This window comes from Sorex fumeus, unplaced genomic scaffold (genome assembly GCF_029834395.1).
Source record: "Sorex fumeus unplaced genomic scaffold, SorFum_2.1 ptg000265l, whole genome shotgun sequence".
Taxonomy (NCBI): Eukaryota; Metazoa; Chordata; class Mammalia; order Eulipotyphla; family Soricidae; genus Sorex; species Sorex fumeus.
Window position 1 is genome coordinate 37,214,959 of NW_026606322.1, and position 20,043 is coordinate 37,235,001.

Genomic DNA, 20,043 nt, shown 5'->3' on the forward strand with positions numbered 1-20,043 from the left:
AAAGTTCAAAAAGAGAACTCGCAGAATGACCACCAACTGGGAACTCTTTGGTACTATTGCGGCAACATGGGAAGATGCCATTGTTGACAACATTGACGAGGAATACGATCTACTGGTTCAGCACCTCCATGAATGTGCGAGGAACGCCAAGAGAGAGATAGCCACAAAAAGTCGCCTATCTTCGAAAACTCTTGAGCTAATTCACCAGCGTGGTTTGGCGCATGCCTCGGGCAACCGCAAGCTAACGTCCGAGCTTGCAAAGCAGTGCAGAGATGCGATCAAGGAAGACCTCAAAGAGAGAAGAGCAGAAGTACTGGTAGATGCGGCAGAAGCCGGGAAAAGTATTCGTAACGCCCGCCTGTCCTTCACCAACTATAAGAACAAGATGACTGCCCTCCGACGTCCTGATGGATCCATCACATCCTCCAGAACTGCAATGGAGAAGATTATCCATGACTTCTACTCAAATCTCTTCGATAGCCATGTACACTTGCCGACATATCAAATTCCACAGGATGGGTATGTCGTTCCTAAAGTTCTCCCTTCTGAAATCCGACACGCCATTTCGTTGGTAAAGAAGCAAACAGCACCCGGCCCAGACAAGGTCAGACCTGAACACCTGAAGAACCTGCCGTCAGTACTCATCAATACACTGGCTCGGCTCTTCACTCGCTACCTGTCTGAATGCAAGGTTCCGTCCCAATGGAAAACCAGCAGGACCGTACTACTGTTCAAGAAAGGAGACATCCATGACATAGGCAACTATCGCCCGATCTGCCTATTGTCTGTCATCTACAAGCTATTCACTCGAGTCATCCTGAATAGGATTGGCAGAACACTAGATGAAGGACAACCATGCGAGCAAGCAGGGTTCTGCAAAGGATTCAGCACCATCGACCATATCCACACGGTAACCAAGCTCATTGAGGTTTCTCGGGAGTTCAAGATGCCGCTCTGCTTAACGTTCATTGATTTATAGAAGGCCTTTGATTCTGTTGAGATGGAAGTGGTCATTGAATCCCTAGCCAATCAGGGCATTCAAGCCCAATACATCAGGATCCTCCGTGAGCTGTATTGCGGATTCACTACCAGGATCTCACCATTCTACAAAGAAGTGATAGTTGATGTCAAGAGAGGGGTGCGGCAGGGTGATACCATTTCACCGAAACTCTTCAGTGCCACCCTCGAGAACATCATGCGACGACTGGAATGGGAAGGAATGGGAGTGAAGATAGATGGTCGGCAAGTACACCACCTCCGCTTTGCTGATGACATTTTTTTAATAACACCAAACATCACCCAAGTGGCACAAATGCTGGCCGACTTTGACCGTGAGTGTGGAAAGGTAGGACTACAGCTGAATCTTACGAAGACAATGTTTATGAGAAACAGCCTTGTTCCTGACGCCCCATTCGCTCTCAATGGAACGACCATCTCCGAATGCAACAGCTATGTGTACCTAGGTCGAGAGGTCAACATGACAAATGACCTGGCACCCGAGCTGCGCAGGAGGAAGAGAGCGGCTTGGAACGCCTTCAAGAACGTCGAAGAAATAGCTAAGAGGACGAAGAACCTCCGGCTCCGGGCACATCTCTTTGATTCCACTGTTCTTCCTGCATTAACATATACCTCAGAGACCTGGGCCCTACGCAAACAAGATGAGAACGCCATTCAGGTCTCCCAAAGAAGAATAGAAAGAGCTATGCTTGGAATATCACGTTTCACTCAAATGAGAGAACGAATCCGGAGTTCTGACATCTGTCGACGATCAAGGATCAGGGACGCTGTCTCATATGCCAAGGTGTCGAAAATCAGATGGGCTGGTCACGTAATGAGATTTAAAGACGACCGTTGGACTAGAGCTGTTACTGATTGGATTCCACGGGATGTCAAGAGACCGCGTGGCCGCCCACCTACCAGATGGTCAGACTTCTTTGTCAAGATCATGAACGGTCGGTTTGAGGCCCTCCATGTTCCCGGAGCGAAGAGATGCCATTGGGCTACACTAGCACGCGACAGGGACAAATGGAGACGTTACTGGCTCCCGCTCGAGCAAATCGACGACTAACGGGAAGTTAAGTGATTAAGTGATTAAATGAAAACAAAATTACAGGAAGTGACATTTAAGGGGTGCGTAATACACTGTTCCAGTAATAATATGTGCTTATTGTCTAATATTGTTCAATCAATAAATTGAGTTACACTTTATTTTTCTGTTATAAAATTTATGTATGAATTTTATGAGAAAAATCAGTTGGAATATGAAAATAGTATATTTGTATATACTTTTGACTGCACTATAATTCTCAGCAATGAATCAAACAACTCAGACTTAATCTAAATCTCACTTTGAATATGTGTAAAGTAAAAAAGTAAAGGCCCTCCCATTGTTCACCGATATGCTCGAGTGGGCCCAGTAATGTCTCCATTGGAGATTTTGTTGTTACTGTGTTTGGCATATCGAATACATCACGGGTGGCTTGCCGGGCTCTGCCATGTAGATGAGATACACTAGGTAGCTTGCCGGGCTCTCCGAGAGTGAAGGAGGAATCGAACTCGGGTCGGCCATGTTGGCTGCGTGCAAGGCAAATGCCTTACCACTGTAAAACTATAACAATATGCATTATTTTAGTTTCTTAAATAGTCAAATTAGTAGATATATACAACATAAAAAATGAGACATCTATACATGTAACTATAAAACTAAAATATTTAGAATGATGCTTTCTATTATGAAGAACTTTTAAAAAATCGTTTCACTTTTCACTAAATAAATTTGGTTCCTAAGACTTCCTAAAAAGACTCATAATTTAACAATAAGTACATGACTTATTTTATGGGAAGAAACTAAGATTGCTTTAAATTTATTTTCTATTCTACCTTTTTTCAGGGATAGATAGAATATACTTTCAAATTAATCACATCCTAAACACAAACTGTATTTCATTAAAGTAAAAATATACCAGCTGAGTTTAACAAATAGAAATTGATTTTATTATAATACTTTTGCCAACAACTAGAAATATAGTACTGGCCGATTTTGACATTTGGTTTTGCTGAAATAAAGGTCCAGGGTTTCTAAAATCTGATATATTAAGGTCTCTTTGTTTACTCACTGGCTTAAGTCAAAGGAAAAAGCAAACTTGCTCCCATCTTCAGGAGATAGCTTAAAAATATGAAATAAATGTCTTCAAATTTAAGCTTCTTCTACCTACAGAGACTAAGTAGAGCATCCAATGTTTCCAAGAAATGACTCAAATATTACTGAAACATTTTGGATTGGTGTGGAGGGGTAGAGCTAGCTGTACTTAGTGCATACTACTGAGTCTGTGTGAAGAAATGACTCCTGGAAGTCTTGGGGTATCAAACGGGTGCCAGGAATTGATCCTGGGTCAGCCACATTCAAGGCAGTCCTTTACTCACTCTACTATCTCTCTGGTCCCTGGATTTTGTAAAATTAGCAGTAAGTTTTTAGAAAGTTACATCTCAACAATGTGTTAAAGGAATATATGTATGTTCTAACATAAATATTCTAAGAGAAAAGAAGATCGAGGCACTAGAGAAAGATACTTGTTTATAGTTAAGTTGAGTGACATAATACAACTTCTAGTGTCACTGTCACTGTCACCCCATTGTTCCTCGATTTACTCGAGTGGGCACCAGTAATGTCTCTATTTCTCCCAGCCCTGAGATTTTAGCAGTTTCTTCTTACTTATCTTTTCCCAACGATGGGAGGCTCTTTCAGGGTCAGGGTAATGGTACCTGTTGTCATTACTGGTTTTAGCAAAAGGAATACGCCTTGTGGAGCTTGCCAGGCTTTGCCTATGTGGGCAGGATACTCTCGGTAGCTTGATGGCTCTTCAAGAGCATATATATTACATATGACAAGAGAAATCTTGTGTCATATAGGAAATAGATCCTAAATTAATAAAGAATAAATAAACACTGCTGAAATCAAAGTATTAACAATAGGAAATTTAAAGGAAAAATAAGTTATCACCGTATTTAGAAAAATTTAACTTTGAATTTTGCTTAAGTTTTGATGTCAATGATAGAAGTTGAATTCTTTAATTTTGTGAGGAAGATATCTTTGATCTTCTACGAGGATTTTTTTTCCTCCATTTTATCAACTGCAGAGTCTCATGCCTCGACGCCTGGCTGTGGGCTGTGCTCACCTGGGCTCCTTGGAGGAGGGTGGGTTGAGTTTCCCTCCCCACCCCAAGCAGAGCCCTGGCAGCTGGAAGTAACCTCCCGTTCTAGCCACAGCAATGCTTAAGACCACTCTCCACAGGTTTGGACAAGCCTCACGCATGAAAAAAAACAACAGAGGAACCCAGGTGTGCGAGACCTTGGGCATAGATCTCCAAACCAGCTCGAATTGGGACTGGGGCCTCCTCCACCGAGATCTCCCATCTTCCAGTATATAGGCGATACACCCACCAACTGCCCCCCAAGCTGTGTAATCCCATCAATGGCCAAGACCCAGAGACTATAAAGCCCTGCTCCCGGAAGCATCTTATTATCTAGTTCTTACTTTGGACAACCTGGCAGGCTACCAAAAGTATCCTGTCCACAAGGTAGAGTCTGGCAAACTCCCCATGGCGTATTTAATATGACAAAAACCAGTAACAATGATGGGTCTCATTCTCCTGACCCTGAAGACCCTTGAATGTGGCAGTTTTTAAAATCTCAGGGCTAGGATGAAGGAGATGTTACTGGGGCCTGCTCGAGGCAATTGATGAACAACAGGATGACAGTGATACAGTGATCAACCACAGAATAAAAAATACTTTAAATTTTTTTCAATAAAAGGACAATACGTAATGTCAAATTGTCACCTTCAACCTCTGTCCAACAGGCTTTGGTCAAAGAGAATGAGACAAACACACACAGACTACCCAAACTCTAGGATTACCTGGGCATCCTCAAGTAAGCGCACAGACTGACCATTTATTCAATAGAACATCATTTTCCCACAACCATTCCTAACACATGAGTTTTTGTTTACGATACCAGGAATTTTTTATTTGTTTTGTTTTTTGGGTCACACCTGGCGATGCACAGGGGTTACTCCTGGCTCTGCACTCAGGAGTCACTCCTGGTGGTGACTTTATTCATATGGGATGCTAGGATTCAAACCCGGGTCGGCCGCATGCAAGGCAAACACCCTCCCCACTGTGCTATCTCTCCAGCCCACCAGGGACATTTTGACCAATTACTGACTTGAAAAGATGTATGAAAACTTTGTTCACTGCAGTACAATAGACATAATATAAAAATGATCAAAATGTTCAATGGCAGCTGATTGGATAAAGAAAATGTAACATAAGCTTGAAGAGGATTAAAGTACACACTTACCTTGCATGCTGCTCACCAAGATTTGATATCCATACCATATATATAGTGCCCTGAGTACTTTAGGATGAGTCCAGATATCAAAGTCAGTATTAAAACCTTAGCAATGCATCATGTGGCTCAACCATTCAAGTGTAAAATCCAAGTGTAAAATCTGATGAAGTTAAATATAGATTACTTTTTAGCACACATTAAAAAGCTCACAATGCATATGTACCTTGGGGAAAAGTCAAGGTTAAAAATAATTTAAGAATACTTGGTAACTAAATGTAAGAATACTAAAGTGACTAAAGTAAGGACTGTGGTACATTTTATTTTTCAGGAAAAAAAAACACTAAAATATACAACACACATTTTGTTAAACTGTGAGAGTGGAATGGAAAACTGTAAAAACAAATGAATGTTCTAGTGAAAATATAACTATTATTGATTAAGAGAATTGAGAATTATTTTTCAAATGCAGGAAATGTGCAGAAGTAAGAGCTATATGCTTGGAATGAAGAAATGGTTGACATTTATACAAATGATTTAATTAGGGGCAGATTTCAAAAAAGAAATATTTTTAATATTATGGGATATAAACAAGAAGATATATTTTTAAATATTTAGAGAGAAATGCATAAATATATTCCTCTTGGAGAGTCCGGCAAGCTACCGAGAATATCACGTCCGCATGGGCAGCACCTGGAAAGCTCCCCGTGGCGTATTAGATATTCCAAATACAGTAAAGTCAACAGATCTCATTTCCATAAACCTGAAAGAGCCTCCAATCATAGGGAAAGACAAGTAAGAAGAGTCTGCTAAAGTATGAAGGCTGAGAGGAATAGAGACATTACTGGCACCCACTCGAGTAATTCGACTATCAACGGGATGACAGTGATGAGAGTGATGTAACAAGAAGAGGATTTCAATCTAGATTAAGTAGCTAATTGTTCAATTTCTTTCAGTAACCAAATAGACTTGAAAAACTTCAGGCTCTCTAATCCCATTTGAAAGATTTAAGTTCTCTAAACTTAATCATCTTCTAAATATAGAAAATAATGTAGAATACAAAGAGTTATTCTTAAGAAAAATAATTAGCTATTAAATTTTACCTTAGACAAAGATAGTATTAATTTTTTAGTTTTAGAATCACCTAGACATAAAATATGGCTTAACAAAAATCAATTTTGATTTTACACTCTTTACTTTCATCTTAATATGATTTGGGTAAAGAGATTGAGTGTTCCACTTGACAATTTCATGTACTTAGATTATTTAAAGAAAGAGAAATGAGGATAAAAAAGAGGAACAATGATAATATAGTGGAAGAGAATATATCATGCAATTAGAGTCCAATTTCCAAACGAATTTCATGTCTTCAATTAAGAGGTTGAGTAAGATTTGGTAGAAGCTAATTTGGAAAATGTCTCATATATGGAGCTTCAGATATAAATATCAAAGTAACTATAACTTTAGTAGCCATAAGTACTTTTAGGTTACTTTTAAATTTCATTACAATGAAGGGCAAATAAAATAGGATATGCATGAAAGTTAAATAGATGAGTCAAATAATTGGTGCAAATAAGTCCATGTTGCAGGCATTAAATGGTAAAATTATTTGTGAAATTAGACAAAAGAACGTAAAATAGTTTCACCTTATCCTGCATATCTGACCTGCAGACATAACAATCAATTTGGTCAATCTGGGAAATCTTAAAATGAAACAAATTCCCAGTAGCGGCATACTAAACTGAATTCATCTATTTTTGCCCTCTCACAGCATTTTATCCCATTGTTATTTTACATAAAAAAGATTAAATTCTCACGTTTACCCCTTTTATTGGACTCATTGTGTCAAGATCCCAAAGCAAACTCAAACTCCTATTAAAATAGATGAAGTCTATAATTATAGTGATGACATGGACCATGAGGTTCCCACTGTGATAATGTTAGTTGTGAAAGCTTGTTTCTGCAATCTATATTCTCTCCCGGACATGAATCTGCAAGCAAGCAGTTGCTTGATTTTCTTTCCACTATGGAGGAGCCTATATTCTCTCTTGAATACATATTTCGTCTCTGGCCTCCCCTCTCATATATTTCTGAGACAGTTTCATTCAGTAAAGACTCTTTCTTCAATAAAATAAAATAAAATAAATAAAATGGTAATCAAATGCAATGCGGAAGAATTCTCCATTAAACATAATTAAATTAGAAGTTAACATGCAGAATTAATCAGCCTTTCATTAACATTCACAAAATACCTTTTCAACAAAATGTGTTTTATTTCATTTAATTCATTTGTGCATATAACAGCAATTCAATTTGTTTGTGTGCATATATATATCTCCTTTTTCCTTTCAGGAATGGGATCTGGTACCTCAAAGCAATGCATGCACTCCATAACTTAGTTACCGCCTTGATCTCTAATAGTAAATATTTTAACATAAATGTTATTTTTAATTTATTTCTAAGGAAGATAGATAAATTTAAAAGCACATATAGTGACTCATTTCTAAGGAACAGGAACATGTATTAAATCCCTTTTCCTTTAAAATGGATGTCGTACTTGATCATTCGCGCTTGTACCATCAGGTCCTCGATGGATGCATCTGATGCTAGCGTACGTGCATTGAAAGTACAGACGATCATTTTTGTCTTCTTCGTCAAGATCATGAACGATCGGTTTGAGGCCCTTCATGTTCCCGGAGAGAACAGATGCCGTTGTGCTACACTAGCACGCGACAGGGACAAATGGAGATGTTACTGGCGCCCGCTCGAGCAAATCGACGACTAATGGGAAGTTAAGTGATTAAGTGAAGTGATTCCTTTAAAATAAAATTGTCTTTCCTAGATATTTTTAATGTACTTAACACTGTTGCAGTTAATTTTACTGAACATATAAAATTGTACATGCATAGATTTTTTTATTTGCTTTCAGTATGCTATTGATCATTGCATTATTGTTCTATAATTTTTGTTCTAGTTAGCCTCAGGGTGATTGTATGTACAAGAAAAAAGGGCAGAAATTGTTCAGGGTCAAGTTTCCTAATTATCAATATAATTACACCATTCTACTTCTCCCAGAAAACATTTTTGAATATTGAGCGCTTGCTTTTATTTTTCAAATTTTTGTTGGGTGGCATGTGCTATTTGCATCCAGTTAAAATAAATAGAGATGCTATTAAATGCCTTTATTGTCTATACATATGAATTTTCCAAACGTCAATAGTTGCGAGTTGAAGAGTCCTAGAGTAGTTGAACATACTAACTTTTTAATTATTTTTACACAATCAAAATGTTTCCCATCTTGCTATGTTATTACAAGTGCAAGCACTTTATGATAAGGTATGCCAAATATTTCAATAATTACTCTCTAGGTTCCCTGATATTGGACGGATTAATAACATTTTCTGAAGATAATTTTAAGTATTTTCTCTAATAAAATTGAATTGACACTACCTTTGTCATGTGATTTCTATAAATATTAAATTACATGCATATATATATATATGACTCTTAGTGGTGGATACAATATACATTAGTTGCTCACTGTATTTTATTTTCATTTTTCTAGATGTTATAATAAACTCCACCAATTTCAAAGAGAACAATTTTTACATTACCCTTTCAGGAAGAAAAGTACCTATAAGTATATATTTTTAAATAATGCATTAATAAAAAGTAAAATTATGCAGTGTTGGCCTAGTGGCTGCTTTACCTTTTGTATGCTAAATTGCTCATTATTTACTTCAGCAGGAAATTTTATTCAGAATCTAAAATTGGGAAACTTTGTGGGATATAACACTGGATCAAGAAACAAAACTCTGTAATTTTATTAGTAGCCTTGAGCAAAATATTTTATAAAATTTTGATGTTTTGAAAATATATTTTCTATAAGAAAGCAAAAAGACATGCATATTGAATATATAAATTCTTTGCATTTAAATAAAAATCAGTATATTCTACAAAGTTTCTTTAAAGATGAAATACTATGTAGCTTTTAAAAAATTGTAAGATTATAGCTTTTCCTCTCACAAGTAATTTAGTAAAATGACCTCACTGGCGTTTCATACAAATATGAGAAAAATCTATAATTTATATATTTGTTATTATATATTTTTGAAAATATAGTAAAATGAGCAAATGTATATATTTGAATTATTCGTGCATAATGTAATCCTGTATCTAGATTATTTTGTTAAGGGAGAGATAAAAACAATTTCGTGTGATTCATATATTTCACTATGGAGAAACATACCTTCCATTTCTTTCCTTTTTGTAGGTAAGCACACACCTTTAAAACTAAATTATATTGCTAGCTTTTCTTTTTATTTCTAAAATACTTCAGAAAATGTTAAAAGTTTGCTTTTTTATGTAGCACTGTAGCACTGTCCTCCCATTGTTTATTGATTTGCTCGAGTGGGCACCAGTAACGTCTCCATTGTGAGACTTGTTGGTACTGTTTTTAGCATATTGAATATGCCATGGGTAGCTTGCCAGGCTCTCTGAGAGGGATAAAGGAATTGAACCTGGGTTGGTCACGTGCAAGGCAAATGCCCTACCCACTGTGCTTTTATGTATGTAAAAAAAATTACATTTAATATATTGATTTGGATTCTCTATCTTAGGAAATATTTGTAAACTAAAAGTTTTTTTTTTAAATTTTTATCCCAAAGTATGTTTCCAATTTACTCTTTGGAAAGATATGAACATTCTGTATGGGACTTAAAACTGTAGAATGCACAAATTCTTTTTCTGATGTAGAAAGTCTATCATATATTTTTCTGATATAGAAATTTAATCATATTGCTTTGAGGTCCCAGATCCCATTCTGGACAGAGAGAAGTGTACACACACACACACACACACAACCACACAACTTGGGGCTGCTTCTGTCACTACACTGATGGCTTATTTCTAAGGGGGCTCAAGGGAACTTTTGGAGTTCCAGGGATCAAACTCAGGTCTGCTGTGTTCAAAGCAAATGCCTAACTTGCTATACTTTTATTATAGTTCCCCAAATCCAATCAATTTTAACAAACTATATATTTGGCTTAGAATGATATAAGGGGTTAAAGTTCTTAACAAGAATATAATATTTTATATGGCATCAGTTGTGGAACTGATGCATTGATTGCAATACCAATATGTCTGAGAAACAGGGGAAACATGCCTTATGTCACAGAGATTCTCAAAGCTGCTTTCACTTTTCATTTGCTTTCAAAGCATTGCCACAAGCTACACATTCTCTATGCCTATTTAAGTAAAAGTATCTAGTTTAAACTTAAACGGTCTTCCAAAATGAACAACATTCTTAAAAATGATTCCCTCACAGGAATAAAACCAGGCCTTCAAGGGATGGTTCGAAGTTGAAACTCACTTTCACTTTAAAATTGGGCTAGACAAAAAATATCATAATTTCCTCACACTCAATTTTCTAGGCAATATCAACAAGCAGAAACGTATTAAACCCCTGGCTTGTTCCTATATTTATTTTACCTTCAACACAGTCCAAAGAATTTAAGACCTGTTACATGTTACATCTTAAGGAGCAATAAATAGAAAATGCATCATCAGTCATTTTAATCAGGAAACTTATTTTAACTCAAGGCCCCTATCCCATTTTCCTGAAACCCTCCTTCTCTTTTCAAGAAGTACACCAGAGGGAAATTTCAAGATTAAGCATTTTCGATAAAATATATTCCACAAAACAAACGAACAAAAACCCAGAGAGGCAGCTTTTGAGCACTCATTTCTCCTGCCATCTTGCTCAGCACAGCAATTAGAAAACTTTCTCTTCTTGAAAAGTCAGTGTGACATTTGGCAGAGTTTTCCACGTGCCAGGGAGCAGCCACCTTCTCCATTTTTTTTTCCAGAAATCATAGTTCAAGACCGAACTAAAATCAAAAAGTGAACAATAACTACAACACAAAAGCTCACTTCTCTCTTGCTTTTAGTAGATCTTCAAAATCACTAAGAAGATGGAATAAAATCAAAGTCAGGTTAGTGAGATGTAATAAAAAAATTGTTAATCATTGATAGTATATTATTGAAATGTGGACTTACATTCACTGCAACCATGAATAACCGTCTTCTCAGTGTACACTTGTCAGGACATGTAAACTATAAAATTGTGCAACAACTTAAAAATATATAAAAAAATACAAGATCCTTAGGTAAATTCTTGAATTATTGAGCCAACCATTGACCCAAGTTACAAAATAAAACAAAAAAAAAAGTGCAGTCTAATTTAGTTAAGCATAAACTTATTCCAATATTTTTTATACTGATGTATGTACAGTTTGGGCTGGAGCCATAGCACAGAGGGTAGGGCATTAGCCTTGCACACAGCCGACCCAGGTTTGATTCTTCCGCCCCTCTCGGAGAGTTCGGTAAACTACCTAGATCTCGCCTCCGCGGCAAAGTCTGGCAAGCTACCCATGACATATTCAATATGCCAAAAACAGTAACAACAAGTCTCACAATTTGTTGTGAGTCATTACTGGTGCCTATTTGAGAAAATCGATGATCAATGGGAGGACAGTACCACAATGCTACAGATGTACAGTTTAAGGTTTAAAATTATGTACACATACCAGAACACATACATGCACACACGTGCATATGAATTGTTATCTTCCCAATAAGTGTTAAGAGTTTTCAGGAATTTTTATTGACTAAGACAAGTGATTTATTATTTTATCAAGGCAATTGACATTTTTGGCGACACATATGAATATAAGCAACCTGGGTCACTGTTAGGAACAGCTCCCTTATATAACTATAGATCACAACGTCACTATGGTGATTATAAGAATATTGGAGTATTAAGAAAATGCTGAGTTTTGGGTATGGGGGCCACAGCTAGCTGTGCTTCGGGACTTAATCCTAGCTCTGCATTTAGTGATGTTTCTGACATGCTCAGGGGACCACATGTATCATATCTTCATTGACTGCATGCAAGGCAAGAGCCCTACCCATTGTACTATCGCTTCATCCCATAACATTTTTATTATTATTATTATTATTATTATTATTTATTTTTTATTTTATTTCAGCAATGTTCAGGGGTTATTCCTGACTCTGTATTCAGGAATTACTCCTGGCAGTGTTGGGGAACCATATGGGATGCCAGGGATTGGACCCCGGTTGGCCGCATGCAAGGCAGAAGCCCTACCTGCTGTACAATTGCTTCGGCCCCAACATTTTGATTTGTGATGTTATAGATGCATGGGAATATACAGAAAGCATAATGATAATTGAGTAAATGTGTATGCTTATAAACTGAGCTCTAAAAAATGCATGTTCTTAGAATATAATTTGAATTCTTATTTATAGTTGATAACAATTACCATTGAAAATCATACGGAAGTTTTTTTGCATCCCAATTATTCAGAATACATCTTTGTGCTAATTTTATCTATCCACTGAGTTGCATTATTATAAAATGATGTTAATTAAGTCAAGGATAAATAAATGAGTGGAAAGTTATACAGAATATATTAGACCATTAGCATTACTTGAGCATTGTTTTTGATTTTTAGCAGATGATAAGTGCCCACGGAATTGAGAAATTCACATTAGATGTTGGTCTCTTAAAGGGATGAGTTTCAAATCTCATAACTATATAATGCAATTATCAAAAGTCTGATAATATGAAAACGAGGCCTGGATTAGGTTTTAGAGTACATTTTCCAGAATGATCCAATAATCTATAGTTCACAAATGAAGTCACTCATAAGACTCAATATGAACCACAAACACTCCAAAGGATAAAATAGTGATTAATACTGTCAACTATAAATAACTATTTTCTAGAATGACTTCTATTTAGCATGCAATTTGCTCATTTAAAGGCATCTAATGCTCTATATTCTATATGATCCATGTAGGAATTAAACTTTCCATGCACACCATATGCTTTCTGGCATTTCTAAGATAATGGCAAGAACCCTTATAACACAAGCATGTAGGAAGTGAACAAATCCCATGTATTTTACTAGCCTTTCACATTGTTTGATATGGGTGTCACAATAAAAAACTGATTAGCTTTAATGTATGCTAAAATCTATCTTTCTGTGCAAATAAGTACAATTAAGCCTGACCAACAGAAACACCCTGATCAAGAGGCTTCCAGAGTTTTATATCAGTAAGACTGGACATGATTTAAATTGATTTCATCTACAGGTAGAAGTCAAAAAGCAAGAAGTATAGAAAAAATGTGGTCAGAATCTATGTGTACAAGATTGTGAAAAGTTAAGAATTAAATGACAACTATTATATTAAGCGTACTCAGCGTAGCATAAACAAAATACTCACATAGACTATTTCTTTAATAGTCTAATCAGGTAATATTATTTTATGATTATTTCTCCTTTAACCAGAGGTCCACAGCTCCAAGATGCATCTTTCTTGTTCCTGTTGTCATGTACAAAAAAGCTCCATTGTCATACTCAGAGGTTGGTGACAGGAGAAAAAAGAGAACAAAAGGAAGCACACCTACTCCTAGTTTCAAGCATAAAAGCAGAGCATTTTTTTACATTTCTTTTTTGAATGTAGTCAAGGACTACACTGACTGAAAATCTGTGCTTGTCATTTACCCAAGAGTAGATTGGCTATTATCTCAACTACATATGCTGATAAATTTATACTGATACTAACATGGTAAGAAAAAGTTCCTGAAAGAAATATTATCCCATAAGATAAAATAATTGTATTTTTAAGTAAAAATAAAAGAATAATCCCTCAGGCATTTGTGTCATAAAAATAAATGAAAACGCTTTTAATTGGCAAGAGAAACAGAGTAACTATTGGGTTAAAAGCTTTACAGACTCGTAAACATCCATACATTGACATTATTGTGAACAGAAGAGTAAGCATTTACTAGAGAAATGTGAGATATGTTTTTTATGATTAAATATATGCTGGAATCATTGACCACTCTGAACCTCTTATTTACCGATTTTGAGATATAACAAAACAACCCAATATAAGTACTTAGAAAATTACTAGATTTGTTAAAACTAGATCAAGATAAATTAAGCACAAAAAAATTCCATCCTGCAACTGTAGAGCTTTAAAATTAAAATCATTAAATTGTTTCTCATAAGATTGAGCCTTGGAAAATTTTGCAGATCTATGTCGAACATGACAGATCTTGACTTCAAGATCATATCACCTAAAAACTGGTTAATCTACAAAAAACTTACAGATGCAACATCTCTACCCAGTCCTCTTCTATAACAAACCAGTGGTGTTCTCAATGACAACAAAATAAATTTTAATGTGTGGTAGCATCAATTATGTAGGTTGAAAATGTCCTGCCATGGATACTCTGCATTCTGTTTATTAAGTCAAGTCATAGGTCAGCTCTAGTGAGGAAGAAAGTCCATTTGTAGTTGGGGATTGTATAGAGTAGAATTAAAAAAAAAACTGCATGATTTTTGTGGGTTCAGGTTTACCATCAAGGTCTTTAATTCATTTGAAATAAACATTTGTGTATGGTGCAAAATGCTGGCCCAGTTTTGTCGATGTGCCTGTTATCAACAGTTTTCCCATTAATGTTTGTTGGAGATGATTTCTTTCCTCTGTTTTATTCTCTTGGTTCCTTTGTATTCAATTAAATACTTAAATATTTAATTGGATAATTCTGACTCATTTCTTTTCCTTTGGTCAGCTAGTCTGCTTTTACATCACCACCACACTATTTTGATTCTATCAGTTTCTAATATAGTTTAAAGAAATGTAATTATATTTAATTTATATCTAATTTTTTAAAATATCTAATAATTTTTCAGAACTTTTTTGATTATTGTGGAATTTTAATGCTACAATACAATATTTTAATACTATTTGTTTTATGTCCCTGATACTGCCATGAAAAATGTTATGAGGATTTTATTAATGCTTTATAGAGTTGCAGTAGGAAGATCACTGTAACAATAATCCATACATAGAATAAATTTTTTAATGTGTCCTTTTTATTCTTTTCAAAGTGATTTATAGTTTTCAATAAATAATTCTTGCAATAAGTGAGTCAGTCATCCTTTGTTGAGACCTAGATATCTGATTTATATTGAATCAGTTGTGAATAAAATTATTTTAAATGTTTGCCCTTCTATATTATTGTTTACATAAAGAACTTAACATAAGACCTTAATCTATCAAATATATAAGGAACACATAGGCAGAAATCTGATGGCGCTAGTCCCATTATTTAGAAATATTAATGATTGTTCTCTTACCATTCTATTTATAGATGATTAGTGATAGTCATATTCCATTTTAGAATTTAAATAGAGTAACCAAGACTGCATATATAAAACAGTAGCACAGAAAAATAAAATACATAACTACAAAACTTACCTTAAAAGAAGACTAGAACTTTGACTTCCAGTCTCCAGACAAATCAATTAACAAGTGTCTATTATTATCTATTTCAGCAGATTATTGTTTATATGTGTGTCTCTCTTGTCTTGTAAACACAATGGATTACTTTAGATGTTGTATGAAAGAAGAATTGCATAAGCTTTGGAGAACGGTTCAAACATTTTTATCTATGTTAGCACAAAACTGAAACTAAACTTGAGTCTGCCTATCTACATCTATGATAAGAGAAACTAGGTGCCCTGAGGTGTCTCAAGAAGAACTGTAGACTTTTAAAAATTAGCTTAAATCACATGTATTTCAAAATTCAATTTTTATTTTCTCTAAAAAGAAGAAAGCAAATATTTACTAAACAATGTTTTGCAGCAAGCAATACTTCAGTTGTAGTATATTCAAGGAGTTTATTCGTCCATTTTACCAAGCTTATATTTTAGATGATCAAAACAAATCTTTGCCCCACACCGTGCTTATATGAGTAAAAACATTTCTATAAGGATTTTGTTTCTGTGCATCATTTTCAGATTTTTTTGTGTAAAGGGTGAAATTTTCTTAAAATTACCTATAACTTGCTTTTAAAATCATAATATGCTATAGTAATCCAGAAACTACCTGGGCCCTTGGAAAAGAAGGACTGTACCTCCAGTCAGGGACAAAGTGTGCTCAAGACTTGCATGCACAGCAAGACCAACACAAACCACCCACACAGGTCACAGACTCACATTCATATACTAAATTTTATTAGCAAAGGCAGTGGTTAAGTGGAGGCTGAAGGAATGTGCCTATGTGCAATAAGGAGCAGGTGATAAAGGAAGGTAGGAGATTGTTACAATTAGGAAGAAGCTGCTGGGTGACTGTCCTTGATGCTCTAAGGCAAAGGCAAGGTGGAAGTAATGCTGACACTATCCACCACTGACAATCAGTGATGCTTTGTGCTAATAAGATTAATTTTATTAATTTATCAGTCGAATGAGATAAGTCCACTGATCTTTGTACCAGATAGGTTCTCTAAAAGAGAGACCTGGATCATTGAAATCTAATTGAATAACTGGGTAATTAGATAGGAATTACAATGCTTCAGATATGAAAGAAACACGAATTCTTCTAAAATGATGGTTGGAGGGATTGCTTGGAATGGGACATGTGTGCTGAAAGTAGACTAAGGACCTAACATGATGGCCTCTCAGTATATGTATGTAAACCAGAATGACCAAAAGTAGAGAGAGTAAGAAGGAAAGTGTCTGCCATAGGGGCAGGGAGTGGAATAGGATGGGGTGGTAGGCAGACACTGAGGATATTGGTGATGAAAAATATGCATTGCTTTCCACTAATAAAAATTTTAAAAAACATGAAAATAAAATAAAATAAAATATACACTGCTGGAGGGATGGGTGTTCAATCATTTTATGACTGAAACTCAATCATGAAAGTTTTGCAGCTGTATCTCAGGGTGATTCAACAAAAATTTTTTTAAAAATGAAACGAGACTTCTTTAATCCTTGACTTAAGGGTTGGGTCAATTATAGGAATTAGAAAGAGTAGTTCTACTGTCAGGACAGTCTGATAGATTCTAAGATTTCTTGAAGAGAAGTGGCGATTCCCTGGGGTAGCTGTATAGGCAAGTGGCTGGATTCAAGGGCAACTAATACCAATCTTTCTCTTTCTCATCAAAACTCTTTCTAGTGCAACCAATAGTCAAGCCCAAAGGAAAATAGAGCCAAGCTATCTCTTATGGCTTTTACAAGTTCAGATTTGTAGATTCTCAAAACAAGCAAAACAGGACATAGAAATCATCTGTTGGACCAAACATCAGGCAATCATCACAGTCTACAAGATCTCATGTACTATGGCTATTTTCTCTTTCAATTATTTCTACTGCATACCAACTTTCATCTTTCTCAATTATTTTATTTATTTTAACCACTAGAGCTATCTTTGTCTTTCTACTAATGAAAGGGGTGCAGTCCTGAAAATATATTATTTTCAGTCTACTGGTGGGGGTGGGGGAGTTGGGGAGTCAGATCCTATGTCAACTGACTCAAACAATTTAGGAATAATAGAATCATATTATTCTCACTAAAACCTTCTTTTCATAACCACTCAGTTGTAAAATTGTCCTTTATTTAGTTACTCTTCAAAAATTATCACTTCATTTTTTCTCAGAGAGATATTATAGATAATACAGTCTATTCACTTATTTTTGCCTCATTAGTTAGGTAATAAGACTTAGGTTCCTAGTATAAATAAAACATAGTATTACAGTACATGTATATTTATTTACAGTGTGTATAATTATTCTTCCCCCATACTTTGCTTACTTCTCATATTCAAATTCCTCATAGAAGGGAAAATTGTGACCGTTTTGTGCCCACACTAGCAATTTAAAAATAATATGCATCAGGTAGAACTGACATATCAGCATATAGTTTTGCTGATTCTTAAAAGTGAAATAGGAAAGACAGAAGGAGTATTGTTCTGGTCTTTCAAAATCAATGAAACAATGAAAGTTGCCTCATATAAGGGCAAGTGTGTCATTTATGCAATTATAAAATTTTAAGTTAATGTTAGTTATAAAGTGGAGATAAAGTAAAGTAAAGTAAAGGCCCTCCAGTTCATCATCCATTTGCTCGAGCGGGCCCAGTAACGTCTCCATTGGAGACTTTGTTGTTACTGTGTCTGGCATATAGAATACATCACGGGGAGCTTGCCAGGCTCTGCCGTGCGGGCGAGATACTCTCGGTAGCTTGCCGGGCTCTCCCAGAGGGGCGGAGGAATCGAACTCGGGTCGGCCATGTTGGCTGCGTGCAAGGCAAACGTCCAAAATATTAATTCCATATAAGTCAGTTTATTCAAGAGCTATTTAAGTATGCATCATTATATCATTGGCATTTTCCATGTAGCATATAAAGGGCAATGGTGCTTGAGCAAAAACATAATTGTTTTGCTTCATGAATTTTTTTCTCTTTTGTTAAAGAGCAACTACTTTCATTACTAGCTAAATAGAAAATATAAAAGTTTGTCTAATTTGTCATATTACAATTCAATTAATTTGTTATCCTCCTCTATCCTATCTTCTGCTTCTAAATCAAATGTAGTGAATTGCATCCCACTTGCCCCAAATCTAAATGTTACTTTCATTCACATGGTCATTCCCAATAATTTATGCTGCCTTGCATTGAATGTGATAAAAAATGGAGGGGGAGATTGCTTTGTGTGTATTGGGTTTTTTGTAATGAGGTGGATAGACAGGAGTAGAAATGTGGAATGAAAAGGAAAACAAAATGTGTCTAAGCATATGTAATAGCATTGTTTCCACAGTTTTTCTCTTTTTTTTTTGCATAATAACACTGAAAGCAACCTTTCTTCTCAGTGTTTATTCTTTCTTGACTGAATACAATTATTTTATACAGCCACTGCCCCTCATTTTACAAACACACAGACATATATACAATCACATAAAACACACAATACATGTGTGTGCATGCAGAGGGAAAGATAATCCCCAGTATAATTATTATTTTTAAAAAATATATCCCACTTATTCATTTCATAGTTTGATCTTTCTGATATTGGGAATGAGCCATTCTTCCTTTTACAATCATTAAATTTTGTTTATATTGACTTTCCAAGACTCTAAGTATATTCTACATACCAGACTTGGGTATGTTTACAAAGCTATCCCATGCACCATGGAAGCCAGATAATTTTCTACACATTTAAGTTTTTAAAACTTGATCATGATGAATCATTTTAATAGTTAAATAGGTTCTTAGCTAAATCCCTACAGCTCCTAACAAATAAAAGTTTCCAAGAAAACTACCATCAAGTTTCTGTTTATGGACCTGAGAAACACAGCAGTGGATGAGAAACAGTGAAGTGGCTAGGGTATTTACATCCTATGATGGCAGCCGTATGATATAATGCAATAGTTATATAATAATGCTTTATATTTAAGATATTGTACTTTTGTTTCTGTAACGCAATTTCTTTATATTGTGCCTTTTTCCCCTGAAATACTCACTTAACTAATTATTATGATTCTATGAATATAATATTTTGAACTTTCTTAAGGTAAATATCTCAGGTACTTTATTCTTGGTCCAAAATTTATTTAGCATCTTTGCCTTTTACATTGACTTTTGTTCTAATTGATTTATTTTTGTTTTTTATTATTGAATCACATAAAGTACACAGTTATGAAGGGTTTTATGTATTTTTATTATTAATATGATGTGGCAAGAGAACTTATCATGTACTATTTCTTTCTTTATTTTTAATGTCTTTTCAGATTTTATTATGTACTAGCTATTCTGTACTGTATGC